At 40.1% G+C, this 27,386-nt stretch overlaps 1 protein-coding gene and 1 long non-coding RNA gene across 2 annotated transcripts in view; one reads left to right on the top strand and one right to left on the bottom strand.

Annotated features, from left to right (window-relative positions):
* VSTM2B (V-set and transmembrane domain containing 2B) overlaps positions 1-27,386 on the bottom strand; it is a 118,070-nt gene that overhangs the window by 64,866 nt on the left and 25,818 nt on the right. The gene's annotated exons all lie outside the window — the stretch shown is intronic.
* On the top strand, positions 17,944-24,185 carry LOC135422175 (uncharacterized). The gene is made up of 3 exons (XR_010434355.1): positions 17,944-18,044; positions 18,421-18,514; positions 24,061-24,185. It is a non-coding gene; the product is annotated as an uncharacterized LOC135422175 (long non-coding RNA).

The raw sequence follows: 27,386 nt of genomic DNA, 5'->3' as shown, positions 1-27,386 counted from the left end.
GTTCATCTGTGATCAGCACCTAATGATTTGAGTGACCTGAATTTGGAGAATATTCATGTGAGCATAATAATTAGACATGGAAAAGACCTGAGGCTGTCTTTTATTACCTAGTTAGTTCAGCACTGAGCCTAGACTGATTATTTTTGACCAATCTCATTTTGCAAAGATCTGTGTGAAGAATTTTCCACTCCTTCTCTTGAGAGGCTTTCCCAATAAAGCAGATCTTGCTTTTAAAATATTTGTCTTGATAACCTGTATCCACTTTTTGCCAGTCTACTTCATTTTAATACGAGGCACACATTGCCTTGCTTTACAGAACGGTGTGTTCAGCTTTATCAAGTATTTATGGACAGTCCACTGGCACTTAAGCTTTTGTTTGGTTGTATTGTTCTCTATGTGCCCTTCTCTTCAGCACTTCGGAACCACAAGGGCATTTCTCAGGTATCTCCTGTACAAGTTTGGTCCTCCAGAAAATGTACAAGAAATGAGGAGTTTTACTAGAAATAGCCTCTGAAATCCCCACTAGACTGCACAGATGGCCAGAAATGATGATTGGAAGCATTCATACATATTTCAGAGTAATACACTGGAAAAAAGATAAAATGTAAGAGGAAAAGGAGCAAGAACTCTCAAATTCAAGATGCACTTTGGCTAAAACTAGGTTGGTATTTCCCCTAAACATCCATCATACAATCTGACTGACAACATTACACTTGAATTAAGCAGATGCAGGTGAAGCATGGTTAAACAGGACTCTCAAGAACAGAGACTGCTACAGTTTGATTATGTATCTTATCTCTAGCCAGATTATTAAATATATGAACAAAACAATTCTGCTAGATATGCATATCTAGCATATATATGTATTTACATATATCCAACAGGACATATGTAAATACATAGTGAATTGGAAAGTGCAAACAGTTAATCCAGACTCTAGGGCTGGACCTTAATGCCCAGGCAACACTGTGGCTGACATCATCCATAAAAAACAAAAACTAGGACACTTGCTGTAGCTCATCCAACATGTAGGTTTTGTTTTAAAGGATGCACTAGTTCAGTGTTAACATTTCTACCTATTAAAAACATGCAGAATCTCACAGATTTAGCAAAAGTGGGAAAAGAAGCCACACCCAGAAAACGCATGGAGAAACAGGAAGAAATCTAAATATAGCTATTTCATCATAAAGATTTTATTGGTGCCAGTTAAGAATGATTTTCTCACTCGTATCTTCAGCAGATTTGTGCCAATTTTGCAATTTTACATCCCCTCCTGTCAGTATATCAGACATTCCCCTCCCTTTGGAATACACCCAAAGAAAATGCATTCCAACCTCAGGCTTGGATAAGCCATGGCTGTAAGCCAGGGCTTCTGCACTGAATTCCCTGGTTTTTTCCAAATCTCTCTGCATATGCCCTGCCAAGTCATTGTCTCCAGAAATAAGAAGAAGCTAATAAAGCTGTGTTGGTATGTTCAATATGGTTCAGCACTCTCTGCTGATCCTCCTGTTTCACTAGCCTGAAATCCTATGTTCCAGTGCATGCTGAGATGTTAAAGTTTCGGAGAGATGCTACTGGAGAAGATCATTTGGTAAAGAACACAGTGCAGGTAACTTGTAAACTTGCACAGAATCTCAGAAGCTGCCTGTGAAGACAGGGCAGATTTGCAGGATCAGGGCCTTATATTCTGAAGGGATGGTCTGGACTGGTTCTTTGCCAGTCTAACTGGTTGGGCTTTACTAGAATTGCTCCTGACATATCAGCAGCAGGGAAAAGAAAAAATGGCCTTTGAAGATGCAAGTGACATTTCCCATGGCTTCTTTAGCTGCAAGGACTTCCGATAATACCACTGTGCAGAGAAGGGTAGTCTCTGCTAGGTTGAAAGTAACCTATTTTATTTAAAATTTTCAACTCTGTTGTTTAGTAAAAGCCAAGTGGCCTCCATTATCTACACAAAAATAGCCTGGCAGGTACTCAGGGCTGTCTTTTCTAGTATCTCTGCATACTCTTTAGCCCTAGGTATGTTCCTCATGCATTAGCTGAACAGGATTCTCACAACCACTCCTCAATCTGTGGTACACTCCACATTTAAAGTTGTGCACTCACTCACTGAACCATTTTTAAACTCAGTTTCCTGCTGAGACCTAAATGCACTGTTTGTATTCTAATCTTTGTACCTACTGCAGCTAAAGTGTAGCAGTTCCACAGCTAGAAGGCAACAGCTAAAGCGGGGGAAATGTAATTAAGAAGAATAAAAAAAATGATTGATAGAAAATACAGCACATTGCTCTAGACATATTAATTTAGTGGTATCTGAGTGACTTGAACAACTAATTTATTAAAATTACCTGGAAGCATCTTATGATTACCCCAACATAAGCACTCTTTAATTTGCTTCTGCCTCTATTCTTGGCAAGACACTCCATGCTTTGCATGCTTAATATACAAGATGCATGAAAACCAATTAATGCTGTTGACCTATACAAATAGGATAACACCAGTGGGCTTGATCACTGCCAGACAAGTGAAGATAACTGGTAAATGAAGGACTTGGTCCTAATTTGTGAAGCCAGTCAGAATTAAAACATGCTGAACTCTCCTTGGCTTCCATGGGAGGTTTAGTATCCTGTGCCACACTGAGATGGCACAACCTATCAAAGTTTGGACATTCACAAGCTCATTGCCTGCAGCAACCAGAAGATGAACTCACAGAAGGGAGAGGTGGCTATAATGGGAGATTAACCACATACTTCCATACAAGGCTCCTGCCCTGTTTGCCCTCCCAAAGCTCCCCCCGTCTGACAAGCTCCTGACTCCTACAGCAGAGCTAATGCCATGCCACAGGCTCTTTCAGGCTGTTGCCTCAGAGCACTTTTAGCCACAAGTCAGTCTCCTTCCCAGGGGGAAAATATTTCAGAGGCTTGTTCAGGAAACACAGACAAGGTCTTGATTTCTCACTTCACCAGTAAATACTTTGCTTATTATTGGCCTGACTCTCAAGGTCTGGGGAACTTTCCATGGTGGTTTAACGATATCTAGCTCATCACGCAGCTCCCATGTGCTTGCTCAGAGGTGTTAGCAGAGTGACATCCCTGAAGAAGTCTGAACTAGTTCATCCAGAATAACATATAAAAGAGGTTCCTTTTATAAAAACACAAGTCTAATAGTTGAAGACATCAAACATATGTTCAAAATCACTTTAGAGAACTTATTTTGTTGGAATATTAAAGAAGGTTTTGTTCAACATTCCTGAGCAGAAAATGGTGATAAAAGTGGAAACTGATAAGCAGAACACGTCCAAGGGGCAGCAGATGAGACCCAACCTGACAGGTGCAGTATTGTTCCACTGCACTCAAATCTGCAGAACAGTTCTGACTGTTGGGAAAGTGACTGTGATACTTCGGTTGTCCAGGAGAGAGATCTACTGGGAAACAGAGGGAAAAGCCTCAGAGATGCTTTACATCCTGGCAGAAACTCTTGATCCAGGGTAGTCTTTTGCTACTGTGCCCAGCTGCCATGGCCATGTTTCAATGGATAAAAGATGTTTTTTATCTCCTCAGGTTTCTGGTAGGTGATCAAGCAGTACCTCCTCCCTGGAACTACACTGCCACTTGAATCTGCTAATCAAGGCTTCACATGAAGGCCATGTACTGTTTTGTCACCCCACAATGTCGCAAAAAGAGAATGAAAATCACATCTGGCCCATTTGGTCACTTCTCCCTTTTTCACTAACTGGTAACTGTTAAAAGTCCTCTCCTGGAATAACCAGCTGCTCCAGGCCATGCTCATCCCCACCATTCACCAGTGATGTATGGTCTTGTAAGCTTTGGCCAGCCTGCATTACATCTGACAAAAACATGGGCACAGCTACCTGGTGATAAATGTCATGGGCCATAATTACTGAGGAAAAAAATATTTCATGGGGATGGAAAATGTTGTGCTGACCTCTCCTTTTCGTAGTTGTATCTCTGGTAAAAAGCTGCAATTCACAGAAAGCATGAGCCAAATTCAGCTATGGTGCTCCTTCAGCAAAGTGAGAGGGATTGCATCAAGGAATGATTTTGGCCCCTTGTGTGCCATCAGAATGTGACAGTGGTGCTGCTGAAACAACCCACTCCACTACATAACAACTGCTGTAGGTCAGTGAAAGTCCCCTCTTTTGTTTGTAGAGATGGTGGGGCACAGCCATAAAGCCTGAGGTTAGTGCCTCTTTCTGATTTTCCCTCAAGTTCATTTTCTAAATGAATATCCAGCATATGATGCTCTCAGCCCTGTGTCTCTTCTGATGATTAGTCTGCTGCCATTTCGGGCTACATGGACCTTCCCCGAGTTCATAATGGGAAAGATATTAATTATGTTCAGGGAAAATTGAGTTTCATGACTCCCAGAGGACCATGCTACAGTCTTCACGAAACAACTTCTTTCCACCTTTTTATGTCAAGTACAACAGACTCTGCATAAATGGTGCAAGACATTTTTATGAGTTACAACACGAGTGGAAAGGAACAGCAATTGTATCGAACTGCCTGTGTGCATTAACCTTGTTTCTGAGGAGCTAAAATTATTTTTGGAAGCAAAGTTAAAGACGATACTGCACAAAGAAGAGTCTGTCACTTGGTCTTCCTTCTCCTCTTTTGCCTGTATTTCCTTTTGACAGAGGTCATACCCCTGCCTACTTGAACACTGAAGAGGGTTCTAGATGGTGAATAAAATTTGCAAACCCTAAAGCTATGCACTTAAGTTCTTATCCCAAGGGACGTTTTAAATAGGCACCAGAAAGAGAACCAAACCCACTGTACATTAAGTACACTGCAAACTGATTTCATGAGGCAACTGGCACTGGAGCACGAGCCTTAGTTCCAAGAGATAACAATTTCTTATTGCTCTTATCATGACAGCATCCTTCAGAAAGACCATTTCTCTCCCAGAAATAAGTGAATTATCTTAAATTCATTAAGGACTAAATCAGAAATTGCTGTTGGATTTTCCTTGATTTGTGCTGCATACTGATAATCATTAAAATACATCTTTCTTCATCATGCACTTTTTATTGCTTGAAGCTCCTCTGTATGAGGACTTACTTTCCCAAGCAGCGTGATCTGGAAGCAGCAGCACAGATCCAGGGGCGAAAAAACCCCCAAGTTTGAATCCTTACCCTGCCACTGCAAAAAGGAAAAAGGGAAAAAAAATTCCCTCACTCTCTTACTTCAGAAGAATGGGAATCAATTGCCTTGCTCATATACACGCAAAATTTCAAATAGGGTCAAGTAGCATACGTATAAGAATTAATTGCACATGCCTGTTTTCTCTGAAGTAGACACATTAAGGATGTGAAGACATTTCCAGACCCATTGGAACAATGTTCTTATGCCAGCAGCACTCCACTGGAATACAAAAGAACCTGTGGGTTTTGCTTTTTTAAATGTGTTTAGCATGACTGAAGAGCTCAGCACTGCTGCTGCGGCTGCCGAGTCCCTGTCAATCCCAGGGCCAGAGCACGAGGAATGTGAGGAGCACCTTGTCCAAGTGTCCCCTAACCTGATGCACACCAGAAGACACATTTGAATCCAAGTGCATCAGCAGCACCATTTATAATGGCAGAAGACAAAGGTGTGAGCAGTGGTTGGCAGATAGGGAAAGGGGCAACAAGGGTGGGAATGGACATGGAAGTTGCTGCTGTCAGGAGCAGAGCTGGATTTGAGCATCCTCTCCTGCCCTCCTCCCTCTCTCCTGCTTTTTAGTCATTCCTCTCTAACTTCCTCTGAAGCAGTGTTTGAGAAAAGGGGAACGAAGAACACAACCTGCTCAGAATGAAGCCCTGAGTGCTGCTTCTCACACTGCTCCTGTTTTACCACGAAGAAACAGGAGGCAAGGCCCCACACTTCACTCATGGGTTCACCCCAAGGCCAAGTTTCTCTGTCTCAGTCTTCCTGCAAAGGGAAATTGTGAGTTATATGTGTAGGGACCTTGGTGCTAGTTCAGAGTGCATTGCACGCTCGTTAGAAAGGCCAGACACCAACACACAATATAAAGTTCCAGTTCTGCAAGAGTCAAGGGCTTCATACATCTCTAAAAATCTACCCTCAAATATTGTAGTAGCAATTTAAAACAAGAACAGCTTCACAGATTCTTGAAAAGGCTGGATTCTGGCTTCAGTAAATTCTTATTCTTGATTACATGCTGCTTAATTGAGAGCAGTGTGTGATTTCTCATCAGCATAAATAATCTGCTATAATACCTGTGCAGGCTAGAAAAACCACTGTCAAATTGAAACACTGCTTTCCCCTTTCTGTCCATTTGATCATACATTCCATTTTGGATTTCTCTGTTTTCTATAAAAAGTCTTTTGAGCTCAAGATCACGGAGACAATCTGGCAATAAAAAAAATAAAAATCAAGCAGCAATACAGAGAGCTGGGAATTTATTGTATCAGGATTTATTTTTTAAAATATAGGTTTCTCCTGATAAACTAATATTGTCATCTGTTCTGGTGGCAGAGCATACTGCAAACAACAATCTTCCCCTAGAGGAAAAATGTCAGATTGTGATTTATGAACAGGGAGCCACTAAAGAGTATGATTTCACCCTAAATTAGTAATTTATCAAGTAAAGAACAACAAGCAAATAGCTGAATATTGGTGTCTTAAAGGGTCAATAGACTTCTCACTAACTTTTGCTTCAAGCACAAATAACCAGAGACTCCTCCAAGGGAAAGCTGTTCTAGTGGATGCCCTGGAAAATGAAAGCATTTAGGTCTAAGTGTTGAGGAAAGCATTCTCAACACAACCTTTGAGTGTCCACGTGGGTTCAGAGGAGCCCCACGCAAGGGGACTGCACAAAGGTGGTAATGTAGCACCTCCTCTGAAATGTGATAGTATAAATCAAGAGGAGGTAGTGGGGAGAAGGGGGAGAAGGAAGACAAAATCAAGCCATCTAAAAGGGTGAGGGTTTGTTTGCAACACTAATTAACTGTCTGAAATGAAGCAGTTGATTTCCATGTACAATGGATTATGAATTATTGGAAATCACTATGACATGAGTCGACAGAACAATTGGTTTGTAAAATCCTCTTACAGGCCTGGGAAATGAGTGTCAAGACATCCATCTGGGAGGAGGTTCCCTCTACCTCTGATCAATTTTGGCAGGAAACATATACTATCAATGCCTAAAGGCATGACCATGGATGCAAAGCCATTCAGCTGGGATTTCAAGCAAACCAAGGAAGATCAAACTGTAATTCCCTACTCACTCCCTCAGACATCTTTTCTCCAGGTCCCTTGGCCTTCACTCCCAAGAATTTCAATGATTTGTACTTTTGTTGACTTAGGAGCTGCAGAGTGCTCAAATTCACACTGCTCTCAATCTTACAGAATGAAGTATAAGCTCTTTTCTCCAAATACCATACTGCAGATATAAATGCCTGGATCTGGGTCCATAATTTCCACAAAATTAGGTAATTAAAATTTTACTTGCGGCAGTTTAAGTGCATCCGTAAAACTGCTACTAGAAGTGTCAATACAACAATTTATGGTTCCGTGCTTTTAGATCTGGACTATTAGAAGATTTCATGGTGCATCAATCCATGACTGCCATGAAAAATGAGTATTTATTTTACTGGTTAGATGTCAGCAATCTGTTCCTTGATATGGCACAGCTGGATTTAATAATGAATGAAGAACTTCACTTCTTAACTATTGCAAAAAATTTCTTGTCCATCCAAGAACTGATTCAGACTTCTAATGAAGTAATTCCACTGTCTCCTGTCCATTTGTGTAAGTCTGTATCTTTTTCTGAGTTGCTTAAATAACGATAACCAAGCCAATAATCAGAAGAAGCAGAAGAAGGTTCTCCAAGCTTCAAGTTCTCACTGTGTAGAAGGGTACTGGATACACTAGTTTTCTAATAAAGTTTTGTGGAGCTTTTTTCTCAGCCTTTGTAAAGATGCCAAAACTTCCTTGGGTGATGATATGGTCTCTGCACTTTTGAACCGCAGAGAACAAATGCAGTGGTAACCAGGGATGTGGAGAAGTGAAGAAAATTGGTGTATCACAGGAAATTTAGTGAGAAACACCCAAAGCCAACCACCTAGATCAGTGTCAATGGTAAATGCTTAATTCTGATCCTGAAGAGTACTGGAAAGGAAGCCCTTTCCATTTCCATTGTAGCTTACTTGAACACTCACAACATCTGCAAATGTTGTATTTTGGCTTTGTGAGAAATAAGCCAGTTGGCTTATTCAATAGAGTCAGTTCACAGGTCAAGTGCTCTCAGTGGCTTTGGCCTTAATGATCACAGTATATATGCTTTGGGAAAAAAATGAAGAATTATTACTTAATCTACTTGGATAATGTGGGTATTTCTTCTTTATATATCTTGTTGGTTAAAGAAAGACAGTGAAGAGAATGAGGTTGCAGCTGCACTTTATGTTGGATTATCAACTCTCCACCATTCCTCACACCAGAAGCATTTCCCAGGTTGGAGAAGCAAGTCTCCTGTGTGCCAGTGGCATTCTCTTCTTTGTTTAAATTTTAGCACAAGAACTGAGTCTGAAACAACCTAAATTCACATTCAGGGAAAACAGACTGGGACAATCAACATTAGCGGGAGAGGCCAGGATGCAGCTCTGACACAAATAACCTGATTACAAATTTATCCTGGATAGCAGACAGGCAGCCTAGAGAACCATCTGCAAAAGCTTGCTCTAACATGCTTGCAACAATTGCCTGAAACAACTGCAATTGTGCAGCACAAAAGATGCTCTGATACATTAAACACAAGCCCAGAAAAGCCAGTGTGTTAACGATCAGTGTCCACACACAAGTACAAAAGGAGAAAAGTAGTTATTTCATTTTGCTGTCCTTGGAAAAGAAAGCCAAGAAAGGCCACAGCCTGAGTGTTTACAAGGGCTAAAGCCTCGTAAGCAGCCCGGGGGTTTGCAGCAGTTGTGAGGGCTGTGGTGAGTGGCCTGGTCCCCTTGGGCAACTCAACAAAGCAGAGGGGTCAGTGCCAAGGCCAAAAGCTGATTAATGTGAGATGGTCTATCTCAACCACAAACTTTGGCAGCTCACAACTCGGTGCTGACATACTTCAATCAAAGCATGTCTGCAGCTGAACTCAATAACGAGCCAGCCTATCAAGTGGTGGGCGCTAAGCAATTCCACATCACCCCAAGAATTTTAAAATGGCAATGACTTGCTGCAGGACTGCAGAGAGTGACCTGTCTGTCAGAGGCAGTTGTTGTATCTGAGGCTGACACAGACGTCAGGATTGCTGCTCCCCTCCAGGAGCACTGCTGTGATGCTGTAAAATGGAGAGGGCCACCTGGGATCACTGCCCTACACAAGCCATCCAGAATCTGTCCTACACAATCTTTTCTGCATTTTCCCGGCAATGACATTTCATCACTTGTGAATGAAATAAGTTCTTTTGCAGCGGAATTGCTTCTTTTTCTGTCAGCCAGAGGTCAGACAGCCTGCTTAATAGTAAAGCAAAACAAAAATGACCCCTTCTTTTTATTCTACCTTATTTCTTTCAAAGAAATATTTAATTTCTTTCAAGAAACATGGCAATTGTTTTAATTTGACTACCTAAATGTATTTGTTTGGGAAAACATAGCTGTTTGGGGGATGGTTGCAGCTCCCTGGATTCCTATGGAAAGCACTTAAGTCAACAAAGTTTTGAACCACTTCATCCCACACTGCTCTGTACTATCAAACCATTATTTTGACATACAATGTGTGTTTCAAAAGAACAGGTTATTTCCTGGGGAGTGGCAGAGAGCATACATATACCCCTCGGACCCCTCTGGAGTAAAACACTTTAACATATATTGAGGCTGCCAAGAGTATGGGAAACTAAAAAATCCAGTAAGTTTCACATTTAAAGTGGGTTTATCTGACAAAAGTCATGGGAATTGATTTATACTGCCACGAGAAACAGCTCCAGCTTCTCTACCCTTTTAATAATGCCTTTGGAGAGCCCTGATGGACAGTGGAGGTCAACAGTGTAAGGAACAGCCCACAGCTCACTAGCAGAGGACATATCATCACATTGAAAGCATCGTTTTTGTAGCAACTTCCACATGTATTTTCTTGTTCCATCCCATTCAGCCTCCCAGGGTAACAGATCACCATAAAATCCCAATGTCCAAAAATCTTTGCTGAGGGCTTCAAGATTGATCCAAGTAGCAAGAGGTATCTAAACTCACAGCCTCCAAAGAGACATCCCAGCATGAAGAACATGCAAGTTGAGGTTTTTAAGGTTAACGGAAATCTCCACTCATATTAGAACTGCTCTGGTAATAGTTTTCACTTAGCCACAAAAGCAATTAGAAAAAGGGCAAGTGGAAAATTAAGCAAAGATGGATAGGCCTTACTGGATACAAAATACAGACTACTCAAAACCCAGTGACAGAACCCAAGCTGAAGGAAAAATAAGGACAAAACTGGGGTACAAAAGGAGAAAAATCCACTACCAAGAGAAGGCAGACTGAGATAACTGTCTTGACATAAACAAAAAAAATCACTTTTTAAAAGTATAAAATGCAAGTTGAAAAAAATAAAAAAAGCCAAAAAAAAAAAATCCTACTCAACAGCTTCCCATGAACAGTGACCTATAGAACAAATTAACACAGAAATCTGCATTCAGCAGCTTGTTGCCAAAGTCCTACTCCTTACTCCCTGGAGCACACAGCCCTCCCAGAGCCATTTGCAGTAATGAATGGGTCAGATTTGCTATGAAAAGAGACCTAGGAATAGGGCAAGCTTTTCACCAGAGAGCTCCCTTGTAAAGCCCCTGCATACACAAAACAGCTTGAATGCCTGGAGAATGTCATGCTGTTGTTGCTGCCTGAGACAAAGCATTGTGGAAAGCCTGATTTGTATGTCAATCAGTCATAGAACTAATATTTACCCTGACTACATTATAATTTTACAGAAAGAAGGAGATCTTATTTAACCCAAACAGGCAAGCCTGTTCTCACACCACTCTTCCTTATTATAGAGTATCTGTTCCTGTATCCACCTTCTTGTATGACAGGAATTTTCCCCTTAATATTTTATACAGCAATTGACAAAGGTAGCTCTTGGGTACTCAATTATAAAAGAGACACAAAATCAAATAAGGTGACAGTAAAGACTAGACAAGGGAAAAAAAAAAACAAACCCAAGAACAGCTAAATGGCACAGAGAGATACAACTATAACAGCAATAATCTGGTGCTACTGAGGTTGCACTCCTTCTCCTGCACAGACTTACATGTCTGACATCTGGGATCTTACTAGCATTTGCCCCCCAGTGTATGTTTTATGGAAAGCACTTTGACATGCCAAACCCAACTGCAGTCTTTAACAACTTTCTGACGCTTTCACAAGTTCTGAACTAGAGCACTAGGGACAAATGTACACAGCCCCTGTGAAACGGTCCTGAGGCTGTTCCTGGAGCTACACAGGAGCTGTCCCCTTTCCCTGTCCCCTTTCCCTGAGGGGCTGCTCAGTGCCAGGCAAGGAGCTGCAGGGCTCCTTCAGACCAACAGCACGCTCAGCGCTGGAAATGCATCTTCATTAACCCAGAGATGAACCAAGCACAGCCTGCAGGAAAAACAGAAGTGTCCTCTGGGCGCTGGAAAACTGCAAACGAGCACAGTCCTGCCTGTGATGGTGGGGGTCAGCTTCACCCAGTGCAGTGCACTGAGTCACTAAAAACTGCTGTGTTTGACCTGGGGAACAAAATAATGTGTTTGACCCACCTGGAAACAATTTAGAAGGAAGTAAGAAAACCTCAATACTCTTTACAAAATTAGTTTAGGGTTGGGTTAAGGTATAAGGGCAGCAGAGGAACTTGCTGGCTGCTGGAATGCCAGAAGCCTTCAAAAATTAATATATGACATGACATCACAGGGGTCCTGTTGGATTTTGTTCATGGCTAAATCTGGCCAACCTGACCATGGCTAAACCTGGGATTAGGATGTGTGTAGGGCATCGGAAGCAGAGGATATGGAGTGTGATTTTAGCATAATCTCTAAAGAGTTCCTTAATTAAGTGAGGGTGGCATCAGAGGAATCTAAGTGCAGGCATTTGGGGCAAATGGAGGTCACTCTACTATTTTTTTAATCTAGTATGATATCTATCAGGGGGTTTTAGAGAGAGGTAAGCAAAGCAAATATTCATATTGCATATTCCTCAAATGTTTTGAAATTCAGAATAAGTATAGATTTTATGGCCTACACTTACTTTTCAGGAAATTCTGACTCATCCTTCTAAATTAAAACAAAAAAAAAAAGGAAGCATTTGGGATTTCTACTCCTTGCATAATCATTACTGATATATAATTATAAAATTAACTCCATAAATTAATAAATATATGCATAAAATATCTATTTATATAGAGGTAGTAATTTATATTTCCCCTAGTTATGATGGGCTTTGAGGTGAAAATAAAGACTTGAACATAAAAAGTCTTGTGCAGCATAATTTTGGAAAACTTTGACATTATGGGTTGTGAAATCTATGGACTGTAACTGATTAGGATTAGTGTTCTGACTCAGGAAAGGAATTACTGAAGTACACAATTTCTTGCAGTTGCTATAAGCACACACAGAAAGCACAGCAAAATGAGAACCATCCCTCCTGCCCTGAAACACAGGATGAACAAGATGACACTGCCCCAAGTGTTTTCAGAAAATCCAGCCTGAGCAGTGGAAGCTGCTTAGCACGGACACCAACAGTACAGGGTGGGAGTGGATTCAGAATCAGTGACACCCCAGTGGAGCTGGCAGCTGTGTAACTCCATGTCCTCTGCAGACCAAGCCAGGCACACTCTGATGCTCCTGAATAAATGGGTGCAAAACTAATCAGGAAAATTTTGCTAAGTGCAGGAATCTGATGCTTCACCTGCTCTTTTCAGTGGGGCTCACAAACACAAATGATGCTTCAGTGACTCTTCCCTCTTTGAAAGGAAATGGAGTGGTTAGAGATTAACTTTCATCTTCCCACCACATCTAGGTAGGAAACAGAAGGAGAATATTAAGATCCTTTCTCTCAATAATGATCCTTTGCTCTAAGAAGCCCTTTACTCCTTACAACTAAAAAATATGTGAAATGAGTGGAATTAGAGCAAAATCAGCTCCTCTTCAGAATGCAAATATCCTTATGAGCTGAGAACTCAGAACAGTACTGTGAATACAAATATGTTTCATTTGAAATAGAAGGGACTTTTTATCAATACAGAAGAGAGGAATAAATCCCCAAATTGGGTCATGAAAGTGCACTTTGGACTTACCTTTATTCTTAATGGAAAAGCCCATTCCTGCAGTTTTTAAGGAACTCTGCCAGGGGAATGACTCCAAAGGAGCTCTGATACAAGGAAAACTTCACGCACCTCTAAGATGTGGTGTGCTTTTCAGATAAGTATTTTTATTGCCTTTTTTTAAGTTACAGAAAATATTCTCTCCAGAGGCAGAAAAGAAGATAAATGGTTTACATTATTCAAAGCAAAAAAAAAAAAAAAAAAAAAAAATCATCCTGTTCAATATAAGATCTCTAAAAATACCTGCCTTACCAGCACAGCCGACCTCAGAGAATGGATCAAATTTCTAGCATTGATAATTTTGCAGAGGTAATGTATTATCTCCTCTGTCAACTGCTTACCAACAGGAAAATAATCTGTGGGGAAACAGCATGAAAATACCAGAAACTCAAGTGCTGAATATCCCAAGTAACAATCCTCAACAATTTTGTCAGTAGAAGGCGCCCAAGTAAAAAATCACTCTTCCTGTCCCAGCTCTTAGTGGGACTGGCAGGCTCAGACATCCTCTTGCCTCTGACTCTGCTGCCTATTGCATTCTCATATTTAATCTAGAAATGTGTTAAAAGTCAGATATGCTTATGCTAATAACCTGTTCCTGAGTCCAGCAAGTATCTGCATTCTGCACTTAAGACTGAGAGCTTGTGAAACTCGTGTTGGTTAAACACAGGCAGAGGAAAATGATGTGTTGTCTTTAAATGCTGTGATACTATTTAATATTATATTGTTTTCTATTAAGTGATTGTGAGGATTTCACTTGTAATGCATACCCCTGCTAAAAATAAGATTGCCTAGTTCACTCACAGTTCTCAACTTCCTATTAAAACGGGTCCTTATTAAAATTGTGTTAAATCTCCTTTCCATTGGGAATTTTGGCATTTGTTTTCTTGTCAGACTCGAGTAACAAGCTGAAATGTAGCAATTTACAGCAAAATCGGATTTCAGAAATATTTTCTTTCAGGAGAATCAAACTGCTTTGTGTCCAGAGGGATTTTTCAATCTTCATTGCATAATAGCCAAAATAAAATGTTTGACACAAAAAGCTTCCAATGATTTCCCATAGCATTCTGATAAAACCTGATGCATTTTTGGGAAATGTTCCCATTTTGCCAAATCAGTAATATCAGATAGAAAAATGCATCAACCAGAAGCATTCAGCCACCTCTGAATTCAATTTTACTCATTCAATTGCTGTACTTGCTATTTTTTTCTCACTTTTTATTGACTGAACTTTGTTCATTGGATTTCAAAAGTGTTTTCCCAATAGTATCTTTAGAAAATACAAGAAAAGAGGTTCTCGGCTGGTGGAGGCTGGCAAAGGTCCAGCGAAGTCAAAGGGCCTCAGCTGAGGCACTGGCCCTTTGTGAGCGTTCACAGAGGCTTTTTATACACTGCAGAAATGCTGGGTTATGCAGAGAAGTCAGGAAACCTCACTGTGTCTCCACTTTGCGAAGATTACAGATATTTTAGCAGCCACCAGTCATTTAAGGCTAATGGTACGGTGACAGTTTTGGATAAAGGAAAAGACTCAGTGGGCTTCAGATAACACTGATTGCTTTACTTGACCGTGCACTTTCCTCACTGCCCTGAGTGCAGCACTCAGTGTGCTTAGGAGAGCCAGAGGATGTATGCTCAGGAAGATAAGTACGTATCTGGAAACTACCCAAAGCACCTCCTGCTGCCTCTTGCTTTCATTTTCACTCGGGTTCTGAGCAGTTTGAAGAAGTAAATATGCAGCATAAAGCTGGAGGAAAAACATTCTGTGGCAAAACCTGCCGGAGAGAACAGACTTTCTGCAAGGAAACTGGATATCCGAGAGAGGCCATCATCCTATCCATGGGGCTGTCTGAGTGTTTGAGGAACACAGGAGGGACCCTGAGTGCAGCCTGGGGATCTGAAGTAATTCTCCTTCCTACCAAATTATCTCAAACATGCTGAAACCTTTCCATGTTGGATCTAGAGCAGAGGTTTGAACTGATGGCATTTTTGCATATATTTGCATTGCTCTTTGCTGTGGAAATTGGCCAACAGTCTCAAGGGCTTTCATCACTGTGGCTTTTACCATAACCTTTTATTGCTTAATCTGCATGGAGTCTGTCATGGATGGCCATTGCCTATAGACAAAAATTTATTTGCCTCCACAGTATCCCAGACACATCCTGTGGGTTATGGAGAACCCAAAGTTCCTCAGGAACCCACCCTCATTCTCTCACCTTTCTGTACTCCCTAAACAGATGAAAATCAGTCCATCTATACCAGCACACTAAAGACGACATTATAGAAAAATACATGGGATCTAATGTGGTAGCTGGTCCTGATCCACCCCAAAAAGTAACTGATATCAGTAAAGAAAACTGATTCAGAAAACTGATCTTCATCTAAAACATATTGCTCCACCATGAAGCTGCTCCCTTGCATGAGAGTGGCCTTGGTTTAGGAATTGCCAAATAATGATGCTGCACTTTCCTGAGAATAAGGAAGGTTCATCCTACAGAGCTGCTTCATGTGTCAGATCTGGCTTAGCCAAATGAAAAGTTTTTAGTTCCAAGAGAACTGAAAAATATTTCAGAGTATGTTTTTGAATTTTTAAGTTCAGAGGTTAAAAATGTCCACCAGATAGTAGTATCTGAATTACATGAAAGCATAACCTATTTTATAATTTAATTTCACTGAAAGTGAAGTTAAAGTCCTATTGATGAGAGAAAGAAACAGAAAAATTTGGCACTGCATAAGAAACAGAGTGTGGAAATCAGAAAAAAAGCACGAATAAAGCAGGCAAAAGACAGGGAACAATACCAAACCCAAGAAAAGAGCATTGCATTGTAATCCAGTTCTTAATACACAGTCATGCCTCAGTGCACAGATGGCCATGAGCATTAAAAGAATATAGGACTCAAAAGCCCAGGACCATACTCTCCTATTCCCCCCCAAAAATAAAGGAAAAGAAAAAAAGACAAATCTTGTTTGAGACTACAGGAGATGAGGCTTTAGCTCTGCCAGAGCAGATACAAACACATCTGAGGGACTGGCATCAATGGGAAGATGAGAAATATTAGAAAAATTTCTCACAGAGTTTTTTGGAGTGGAGGAGATCATACTCCTGACTACCTCAAGCACAGGAAGTTATTCACTGGGAGAAACTGAGCTGCAGCTCACAGTACAGAGATCTGATCAGCAGCCCCTTGAAATCAATGTAAAAATCCGACTGCTGGCAAGAGTGCTCAGACCAGACTCCACTTCCCACAAGGCAGTAAGTGCCCCTCTATTCAGTTCAGCCTGTATGGAGAGACAGAGCTTAAATTAGGGCTCTGCAATAAAGAATTTAAGGAAAAGACTTGCAAAAATGCCATTCTGAAGGTCTGTAAACATGGACAATTCACCATAAAGCTTTGTAACAGCTGCTCTGCCCAGGGATGACAAATGCTACCTCCTCCACTGAGAGATGCAGAAAGAGAAATCAAATATGTCAACTGTTTTTACTGTGCAATGTTGCCTTCCAATCTTTGAAAAATATCAGATATTAAGAGAAATATGTGGGGAGAATGTGAATAGGCATTCAGAAATGGAATTATCCAGAGAAAATGTTGAAGGTATTTTAAAATATCCTGAGAGGTATGCTACCCTCACAGAGCAAGGAAAGGAGAAAGAATAATAGAATAAAGCTAATAGAAAACTTGTTCGGTGTTCCCATGACGTTGTAAAATAAAATATAACATGTAAGAAAGCGAATGTCAGAGTATGATATCTGATTGTTGCCAGACCTTGCACCCAAATGTAAAGTTTGCAGGTGCTCTAAAAACAACAGATACGAGAGATGCATTTAGAAATGCAGGAAAAGGGAGGGAAATAAAAGAAAAAAACACTTGAGCACATTTTCAAAACCGGTACAGGAGCCTGATGAATAAACCTCTTGTGTAAATGTCATTTAGTACAGGTCAACATGTTACCATCTTCCTTTCTTTTCCTCCATGTTAAATGAACTCATGTTTTTTTCACTCCATTCCCCATTGTTGAAAGGGAACACTGCAGAGCTAGACTGTAGCTGCACCTCATTTTTAGCCTCTAAGGAGGTGAATATTTCCTTCCTATTTCTCTCAGTTCACCTAGATATAAGAGGCATAGTCACATACAGCATCCAAATACCCACTTAAAAACCCCTCCATACAGTAACGCTGAAATGGTATTTTTGTACAAAAATATTATCTATATTATACATTTATATTTATATTTAAACATAAAATATATACTAGACTAAAACTTATTTCAATGCATAGATCTCTGTTGAGGTCATCCACATCTAGATGTTATTTGAATAATCATTTGATGTATAAGTAAAACTTTCTCAGTTACATATTCACGGGGATGATTCGGTTTTACATTTGCTTTTTTTAACAGGAGATAATCACTCACGTGAGCCAGGATCTGTGCCTGTGCCTGATGCACAGGACCCTTCCCTCCTGTGGTGTCTGTGGAACTCATCCCTGGTGTCAGGATGTCAGTGGAGATACACCAGGGGCAGCCTTGATGTGCTGCTCTGTCACTCTGTCTGGTGAGGCTGTGCATTGCCAGGCATCTATTTGTGACATGTTGTTATAATTCCAGAACTCAGGGAATTCAACACATTATTTTCAGACTCAGTCTGGCAAAATACAGAAGAAACAACACACTGTGTTTTCTGAAGTTTTCATGAAGCCATGGCAGCATTTGCCATCCACCCCTGTGCAGTGGTTTTGTTGGGGCAAGGTGATAGAATCAATCTGTGTTTAATTTTTTGGGACAAACAAGGGAACTACTGTTTGCTTTTTGGTGGTTGTTGGTTTGGTTTGGTTTTGTTTTGTTTTTAATTTGAGAATAAAGGCTCCAAGATGGAGCAGCAGACTGAATGGATAATAAATAAAAACTTGCAAGTACATCTTCATAGTTGCAATTAAAATACTTGTAGTAAGGGGCTGGTTTTCTGACACAGATCATGGTCACTGGCTGTTAATCTTTCTGCCCCCAAACTAAATCCCATATCCCCTGCCTGAGTAACTGAAGTTTCACTGTCTATCCAGTCAGACTCAGTAGCTGTTGGATTCAGAACATTCAATATGTTGAATTGTTCCAAATCTACCTGCAGATTTCCCATCTCCAGAAGAAGGAACTAAAGCTTCACATCAGAGAGAAGAAAAATGTTCCTTCAAGTCTCAAACCACTGCAGAAGAATAACTGAGGTAAACTCCAGTTTCTACCAGTGCAGGGTGGAAAGTGGCACAACCCTTGCTCATGTCTGATGGAGCTGCATAATGCATTTTGTGGTGTGCAAAGTTTAAAGCCCTTCAGACCATTTTGTATTTTATGATGCAGGTCTTTGCTGTACCAAAAAAAGCATCTGAGGTAATGCAAAGTAATTCCTTTCTTGTTAGGCTACAGCAGAACCTTTCCCTACTCACTCTCTGCTCTTCAGCACATAGCAATTTACTTTTAGTTTGCCATTAGGGTAAAATATTTTCTTCCTCAGAATGGAGCACAGGAAATTTTTCAAAGTGACACAGGATGATGCTATCAAAGAAAAAGCTTTGTCACATGTTCTGTAAAGGACAATTTCTTTTACAGCCTGAAATACCACTTGCCTCTTGTGAAAGTGTTGGCAAGTCCTGGACTCAAGATCTCTGAAATCAGCCTTTATCATTCTTAGGGGTTTTGACCTCAGCTAAAACCCAACCATGGAAATGGCAAATAATTAAAACCTCCCAGCTTTTGAGATTTGTTGCTATTGTTAATACTTTACTTTAGGGAAAAAATCTCATCAGTGCTTGGGAGCCAGTGGTCAAGAGCAACATACTTCAAAATGATTAATTTAGAAAAAAGACTTACAGCATATAAGTCAGCATTATTGCACAGGTGTGTTTAGCAGATCGAGATTTTACTGCTTTCCTGGCTGCAAACACTGAATCACATCCATTTCTACCTTAAATGGCACCTATTCCAGAAAGGCAGCTCTCCCCACACTAAGAGCTGAAGATGAGCAGCATGTTTTTCTACTTCACTCATGTCAACAGAAGCATCTTTGAGAAGAGTTATTAGTAAATTATTTGCTTTATTGGTGAGGAGAGAAGCCTGGGACTGGAAATTACTGGGAAGTTTCCCTCCTCCTCAGCTACAGCACACAATACCAGAAACTTCATACCCACTTAATATCTGTGAAAAAGCTTGATCATTTCATGACAATACTGCTGAAATAACTTCTACAAGCAGAGACAGTTATTACTGTTGCTTAGAATATTGTAAATATTAAGAAGTCAACCATTTAAATTAACAGAGTACTTGGTTTTCTGTTGCTGTTTATTTTACTGTATTCAAACAGCAAAATAACATTTCAAGGATCAGCACTTTATTATAAACTAATACCTTTCCTAGTAACTGAGGTTTTCCTGCTATTCCCAACCCAGCCCTCACACTGACAGAAAGGCTGAGTTAATTTCTCAGTGGAACAGCAGTGGGAGAGAGGGATAGGAGAAAGAGAAAGAAATCTGAGATAAGGCCAAATAAACCCCATTTTTCTTCTAATTTGGTAAAGGCAGATTGAGTGACATAGTATGAATTTTAACCAGATCTTGGTAGAGACATCTGATTATGAAAATTATTTCAGCAAGCAATGAAGAGAAGTCCAAGCCTGTTTTCAAAATAATTCACATGTGACAAAGCCAGCAATTGCTGATTTGTGCTGGGGGATATTTCTAAAGGTTTTGTTTTGCTGAAATCTTTATGGTATTTTATGGAAAAGCAGGAAGAGGAGAGGAAGATGCAGCACTCCAGCAGTCACACACAGCCCGGGAGCCTCACCCCTGCTGTAACTCCCAGCATCACCAATGCCAGCAATTAAATTTAGTGAGATTTTTGCCCTCAACTTACAGGGTCAGACTTCAGCACTTACTAAAGGTGGACTTTCTCACACTTATTGAAAAAGGTCTCTTTCAGAAATTACCTGGACAAAATTAGTGACTTTCTTACAGCTTCTGATGACAATAATGAAAGGCTTTCAGAGACCTTTGCTTGTCTGGCAGAGTCTTTCTGAGTAACTAAATTAACACTGTTTGAGTTCTTTGCTAAATTGGGGTCCTTGGTAGAAGAGTGTTAGGATTTCTATTTTAGATTTTCTTTTCTAAATCTTAACTATTTTTCAAGATAAAAGCTTTCTTTCAGTAAGACACTTAAAATTATCAGTTAATAATTTTTTTCCTGTTTCTGTCCAGAAATTTTTGCTTTTTTATAATACTGTAACACTATATACCACTAATACTTTCATATTGACATAAAAGTGACATAAAAATTGGCTATACTATTTTGAAAATGTTTTTGCTATTAATTTATTGATCTTTATAAGTCATCTGAAGTAAAAGGGTAAAGGGTAAAATACCATGTCCCAAGAAAATGCACTACCACTTGTTTTTAAATTCAGCTGAAATAAAGTATCAGCAGTGCAATACATGTTAGACCATAACAAATATCCAAGACACTAAATCAATGATCATGACTTCAGAGTTTCCATGCATAAAGCACCTTCTGCAAAATGCAGATTCTAGTTTTCCTCTTCCACCTAATTCCCTTAAGGATATCTTTATGTACACTATTATAAATTACTTTTCTACTTCAGATTTTTAATTCCTCAAGATAGAAACTGGATCTTATTTTAGATCTAAAATACCACTCTTATTTACACTGCTAAATGGAAAGAGAGATAATATTTTGAGACTAGCATGATCTTTCAATCCTATCAGCTCAATTTCCTGCAATCTAAGCTAAAAACATGCACTTGCAAACTCTTGTCTGAACTGTTGCAGAAATGCTCTGCCAAATGCAGCATCTGCAGACCAAGATTTGCAGCCTTCTGTCAAGTTGCTGTGAGCTGTAGCACAGTTCCTGCAGCTCCCATGCAGCCTGTGGTGTGCAACATGCTATACCACGTTTGCTATACATATAGAAGATAGACAGATTGATAGATAGATAGATAGAAAGATAAAGATGAACAGGCTTTTTCCACTGACATAGCTTAAAGCAGACCCAAGGCATGGTATGATGTGATGTAGCCTGAGATATTTCCTTCCCTCACACTATTGAACCTTTTCTAACCCCTACTCTCTCAGAAGGAAAAGAGACTCCCTTAGTAAACACCATTTGCTCCTGACCTGGCAGCTGCCCTTATGCTTTACGGTACATAAAGATCACACAGATACCTACACCCATGTGCAAAATCACTCCTTACCTCTGCACTCACACAAGATACCAAATGTACAGCAAAGCCCGTGGAGCAGCTGCAACAGGGTTTCTGGTGTGGGATCCATGGGCAGGAACAGCTCTCTCCTGTGCCTCATCACTCCTTGGCAGCCTTGGGATGAAACATCCCTGGGCAATGACAGGTTGATGACAGGGTAGCCCAGCCAGGCTGAATATCTATCAGTTTTGTGAAAAGTTGCAGAGGATTCCTGTTGCAATGCACACAAGCTTCCCATCAGTCTGCCTTGGTAGCCCCTTGGCCCTACAATCTCATTTGCCCCTGTGTGCACATGAGTTTGTAATGAATGCACATGCCACTCCCCATCACAGCATTCCTATTAACAGGTTGGAATCAGATCACACAAATGAAACACTTTGAGAGCTAAACTATTGTGATTTCAATAGACTTTTTGCTGTAATAACAGCTTCAATCAACAATCAAGGTTTCCTTCTCAATTTTTGGTGCTTGCATTTTGTGGCAGTTTAATTCATTGTATACTAATTCCAGTTGTGCATTAATTGTATGTTTCTGCACAGTAATTAACTAATCACTATGTCACTCCCTCCCTATTATGAATTACCTCATTAATTCAAGACTGAAAGCTTGGTGCCTGCTGCCATTGCTATCAATTTTTTTTGGTTCTTTCTGCTGCTTCTTGACTTATAATCAAATATGAAACTCATGTATTTTTAAATACTCTCTCTTCTGTTTCTTCCACTGAAAAATTCATTGTGCTATCAAGCTTTTTAAAATAATGTTTATTCATTATGCATTTCTTTGCTAGGCAATCAAGAGCTGTTACAATAAAGAGTGTGACTTGCTCTCTTTATGGCAGCGATTCTGCTGTATCAACATCTCCATTTTAATCCTAAGTTTACTAGAAATTAGAATTTAGATCTAAAATTTAGCTCCAAGGTTAAAGGCATCATCAGACATCTTTGCATGGGGGACAATTTCTTTATTATTACAATTAAATGACTGGACATTTTTAGGTTATACTTGGGGGCAAAAACTTCAACAAGGGCAGCACAGCTGTGCACATGTGCCTGGAAGGTCAGAGCCTGGCCAGTGGAAGCAAGTGCTGGAAGATGCCCACAGCACAGATACCCAGTTTTGATTAACAGGATACTTGAACTGTTAAAACCAGTCACGCACAGCACTGAACCAAGTGCTTTGCTATTGCAGTCTGGCAGCTCCTGAGTGCAGGGCTAAGCACCAGTGCTTAGATTCAGAATTTGCTGAATCAAGGTCCTGCTCCTCTAAGAAATTGTCTTTAAAGCAACTTGTATTTCACACAGACTATTCAGAGAGTCCTTTTTACGCTGAAAGGCAAAAAGGGTCTTCCATATACTTTGTTTTTTTCCAATAAAACAATGAATTGAGATTCTAAAATGTGTCAACACGTCTTTTGAGGACTAGATGGGAAATCTAATTATTCTACATAGGCAATGTATGTACATGCATGCTCCTAATCCAAACCCACTGCAAAGTCAGCTGACATAACTGTAGTAACTGATTTTTAATTAAGAATTGAAGTACCACTTTTCAAACAGAAGTCAAGAGGCTTGTTTCTCTGCTAAGTTGCTGCAGCACAACATAATTCGAAGGGAGAATGTGTAGTTGTAACATCTAAAAGGCCAGAGAAACTTTTTTTAAAGGAAAAGGCATTGCTCTTGAATAGGAGCTGTGAAAATCATCCTGCAGTCCAGGAAATGTGTTAAGGAATGTAGAGAACCTTTGAGGAAGACAGATTTGGTGCCCAAAGTATTTCGCCTTAAAAAAAAATAATCATGAAACTAACAACCAGTGACTAAAAATCTAAAAGTATATCTGGAAATTTTGGAGTGGTTTTATTACTGCCTCTCACAGAAAGGAAAAGAGGCCCCTCTGCAGAGAGGCTGCTGCTAATGAATGGCCTGGATCCAGGGCTGCTAAACACACACAGCAACTTCTGTTCCACCACGCCACTGCACATCAACATTTTTCCAAATACATATTTGTACAATGGACCATAATGGTCTGTTTGCTTTGTAACAGTCTATTTGGCCACCCCTAAATGGGTGGTTTGGGTGTGCAGTGCAAGGAGATATTACTGCTATTGCTATTTCTGCATCTGTTCCTGTCCCAGCTACTACCATTTCTCTCATTTCTGCCTCAGATGCTGCTGCTCCTGCTATTACAGCCATCAGCCTCTTTTTCCACGTGCCTGCAAATCTGCCTTTTTATGAATGCCAAATGTTTTCTGCTGGTCACTTTGAATATTTACATTTTGCCCTCTCTGTTTTACTGTTTTTGCCACTTATCTGAACTCATTCTTTTATGTTTCCCAGCGGGAAGTCTTTACCTGTATTAAAAGCAGGTATAATTTTGTTCAGATTAAGAACTGGCCTGAAACATAAACCTCTTAAACTTCAACTGAACCTGCAGCTGTGGTTCAGAAAGGCAATTTTTTTTTCCTTAAAAATATTGTTTCCCACTGCACAGCTAAATCTCTTTAAGCAGGATGCAGAGAACGGGGAAATGCAGATACGTGCATAGCTATAGATCCATGTGAAGCAAAGGATGACAAGGCTCTGGAAGCTGAAAAGAAACCTGGCATGTGAGTTGCAATAAATTCATTGAGTCCATACAGGCTCCTCATTATCCTACTCTGGTCAGGGTGGATTCTGGACACCCGTAGTGGTGCTCATGCTGAAGGCAGTAACTGCCTTCTCTTGGTGGCACTAAATGAGAGGTCTCAAAGACAGAACTATAAATATCCATCATCCTCTCCCTCCCTTTTTCACAGGGAGAATTAAATTGTTAACAAGGGTGACATGTAGCTGATTGTGCAGGACAGCTGATTAACATTGTGCCAGAATAAATAAGGCAGTTTGCAGCTCTCCAAACTATCATAGCAGGTTCCCTTCAGGTTTAGTTGACATCTCTCCATCACTTATAACTATTTCATTTGGGAGAGGCAGGGGAAAGGGAATGTCTTTAACCATGACCACGGAGACTGCATGAAGGAGTATGTAGAGCAGAAAAGATGTCATGCCATCAATTTGCAGCACATCTCGCTTCACCCTGATTTCCTCACACAGAAAAGCCTTTATACTTCATTTTTAAAGGGAAACTGAGACACTGCAGAAAAAAGTCACTTTGAAACAGGGATAGTTGCCTGAATCTCCATGCACCAGCCTAATCTGTGCCCTGCAGACAAAGTAAGAATCCAAACTGCCAGAGTTATAACAAAGCAGACTTGCAAGCATTTCCATGAGTCACGTCCCAGTTTCCCAGACTTCTACATACCCAAGGATAAGCTTTCAAGATCACCATTCCCCCTGAACACAGTCTGCCCAAAATGATCTGTATCAAATTAGTTTAAAAGAAGTACTAATGCTTGTCTGCTGAACTGCCAGGAATGGCAGAAGCACAGTCTGGGTGAATTGTTCAGTATGTGGTGCTCACCTGTAAGTTTTGGAAAGTAGACTCTCTGTTCTTTTTTTTTTTTGTGTTTACACCTGAGTCATCTGCATTACTGCTTCTTTTTAAAATATTAGGTTTATAATTAGGCTGGTGTTAGGAAGAAAGCTGGCTGTATAAAGTTTAAAAGTTTACCAAAAAGCCATAAAGTTTACTGCCCTTTAAGGCTCAGAACAAAACTCTAATGTTCACCAAACTGCTTCAAAGAGAACTGATCACATATCTACATACTGTAACTACAGATTAGCCAAGACTTATTTGATGAAAGAGTAAAACTGGGAAAGATGCTACTGGGTTTGTAGGAATTTTCACCTTTGTATGTTTGCCTCAAGGCAAGTTGTTTAAAGCAATTTGTTGTTCTTATTGGAATAAGAAGATATCTCACCATATGATCTCTCAGCAAACCTGGGTTATCATGATTTCAAGAAGTAATAGTGTTGTTAAAACTGATTGTTACACATGATTAAATTAGAGTTCCTACATCAGACACCTCAGAGCAAACTTAAGGGCAAAACTTGATAGGTTATTAGAAAAACTCAGAGCTTGAATTTAGTTTGGGAAAAAAAAGTTACGATTTGGGATCCAGGTCCTATTTCACTTTAGCTGCAGGCTTTATAAATAAAGATATTTTTAAAAAACCAAACATCACTTTCCTTAATTCGAATCTTTCTCAATATATATGTAAGACTCAATGCACAGAAGAAGCCTTCTGTTTTTAGATTGGATCCATATCTATCCTAAGTAATCCACCATTTACATCAATCTTGCTAAACTGCTTGCCTGTTTCTCTGCAAGTAGCTTTTTAAATTAACTGACAACAAAGTAATTGTTTCTATTGACACTGTGTGTCTTTGCACAGGGAAGGGGAACAGACATTATTTGTTTATTGAAAAAACACTGATGGCATTTTTCTCAGCATAACTGAGTTTGAAATTCTGCACCTATATGTCTGCTCCAAAGATTTTCTGAAGCAAACCTTGACTGAACAAGAAAGGGGCAGGAAAAATGGGCAGATAATACCAATGAACTGAATCTCTGCTTGTTCTACTGAATCTTCACTTTGTGTCTCATACTGAAAGTTGTAGCAGCAACAAAGGCTCTGGCAGTCCAACAGAAAAGAACTGGCAGTGAGGGAATGACAAATAAGTGGAATTCAGCTTCATTCCTGTGCATGAACATATTATGAGCAGGTCAGTGCTCAGTGAAAGACTGAGTAGGTCAGAGCCAGTGAAAGACTTCCATATCACAGCAAGGCCACAAGCCCAGCTCCTGCCTGCACCATTTTCCATGCTCTCCCCTTCCTGCTGACATTGGGATTTTGAAGGAAAGTCTCTCACAGGAAACTTTGGCTGACCACCAAGTTGTGTTTCTGTGAAAGGAATGATATTCTTCTGCACCCAGACCATGGCAGGCTACAAACACGCTGGGAGCTGGGCGTGGACAACCAGATTTGAATCCTTCAGCACATAGATCTTATTTATCCATTTCTCCAAGATAACTCCACAAAAAGAAAAAACAGGCTATAAGGAAAAGAAAAATCTCAACAGATATAGTTACAGTGGATACAAATGAAATATCATCAGTTTGGCCTAGAGTCAGTGGGACAATATCTCCCCAAACAGAGCAGGAATGACAAATGCCTTAAAGAATAAAGTGTCAGAGAAATAAATCACTGAATTTTGTGCTCCTCTCCTATCCAGGACACCACTGATGGTGTTTGCTGCATTCCTGCTGTGTCCACTTCACAACAGGCATCAGTTCTTTGGTATCTTGAATAATAACCCATTATCAGAGATAGATGACATTTTAAACAGAATTAAGACTACTCACAGCAAGCCAGATGTACATATAAGACAACCATAAGACCTGCAGATCTCAGAATACAAGCAGAATATGGTTTAGAGAGCCTCTGACTATTAGCTGAACCATACTACTAAGGAAAAAAGCACTTAAAATAAAAGTTTCAGTCCTATTGCTGTCCCAATTTCCCCTTTTCTTTTATTCCTACTATACTGGAGATGTGGGCTTTTGTTTTGCTAGAGGACATACATGCTGTTAAGTCTGACTGCTTTTTCTGCTAACAGACTTCCCAGAAAAAAAAATCAAATTCCAAAATAATTTTGGCAAATCATAGCAAGATGCAGAGAGCCAGGTAGATGTATTCTGTTTGCTTTTGGACATTAGATTATCAATCAGAAGAAAAAATTGTCTTGAGTTAGAAAGGTTCAATCGGGAAGCATAATATAGGAAGTACAAGGACTGGGATAAACCCTAAAGATTCTCCTTCTGGAGCTTGTCTTCACTGAGCTGCTCCTTCCCATAATCACAGGTTTGAGTCAGCCTAATCCAGGCAGGCAAACACA

The sequence above is a fragment of the Pseudopipra pipra genome, chromosome 14 (assembly GCF_036250125.1).
Source record: "Pseudopipra pipra isolate bDixPip1 chromosome 14, bDixPip1.hap1, whole genome shotgun sequence".
Classification (NCBI taxonomy): domain Eukaryota; kingdom Metazoa; phylum Chordata; class Aves; order Passeriformes; family Pipridae; genus Pseudopipra; species Pseudopipra pipra.
This window is presented reverse-complemented; position numbering and strand designations above follow the sequence as displayed.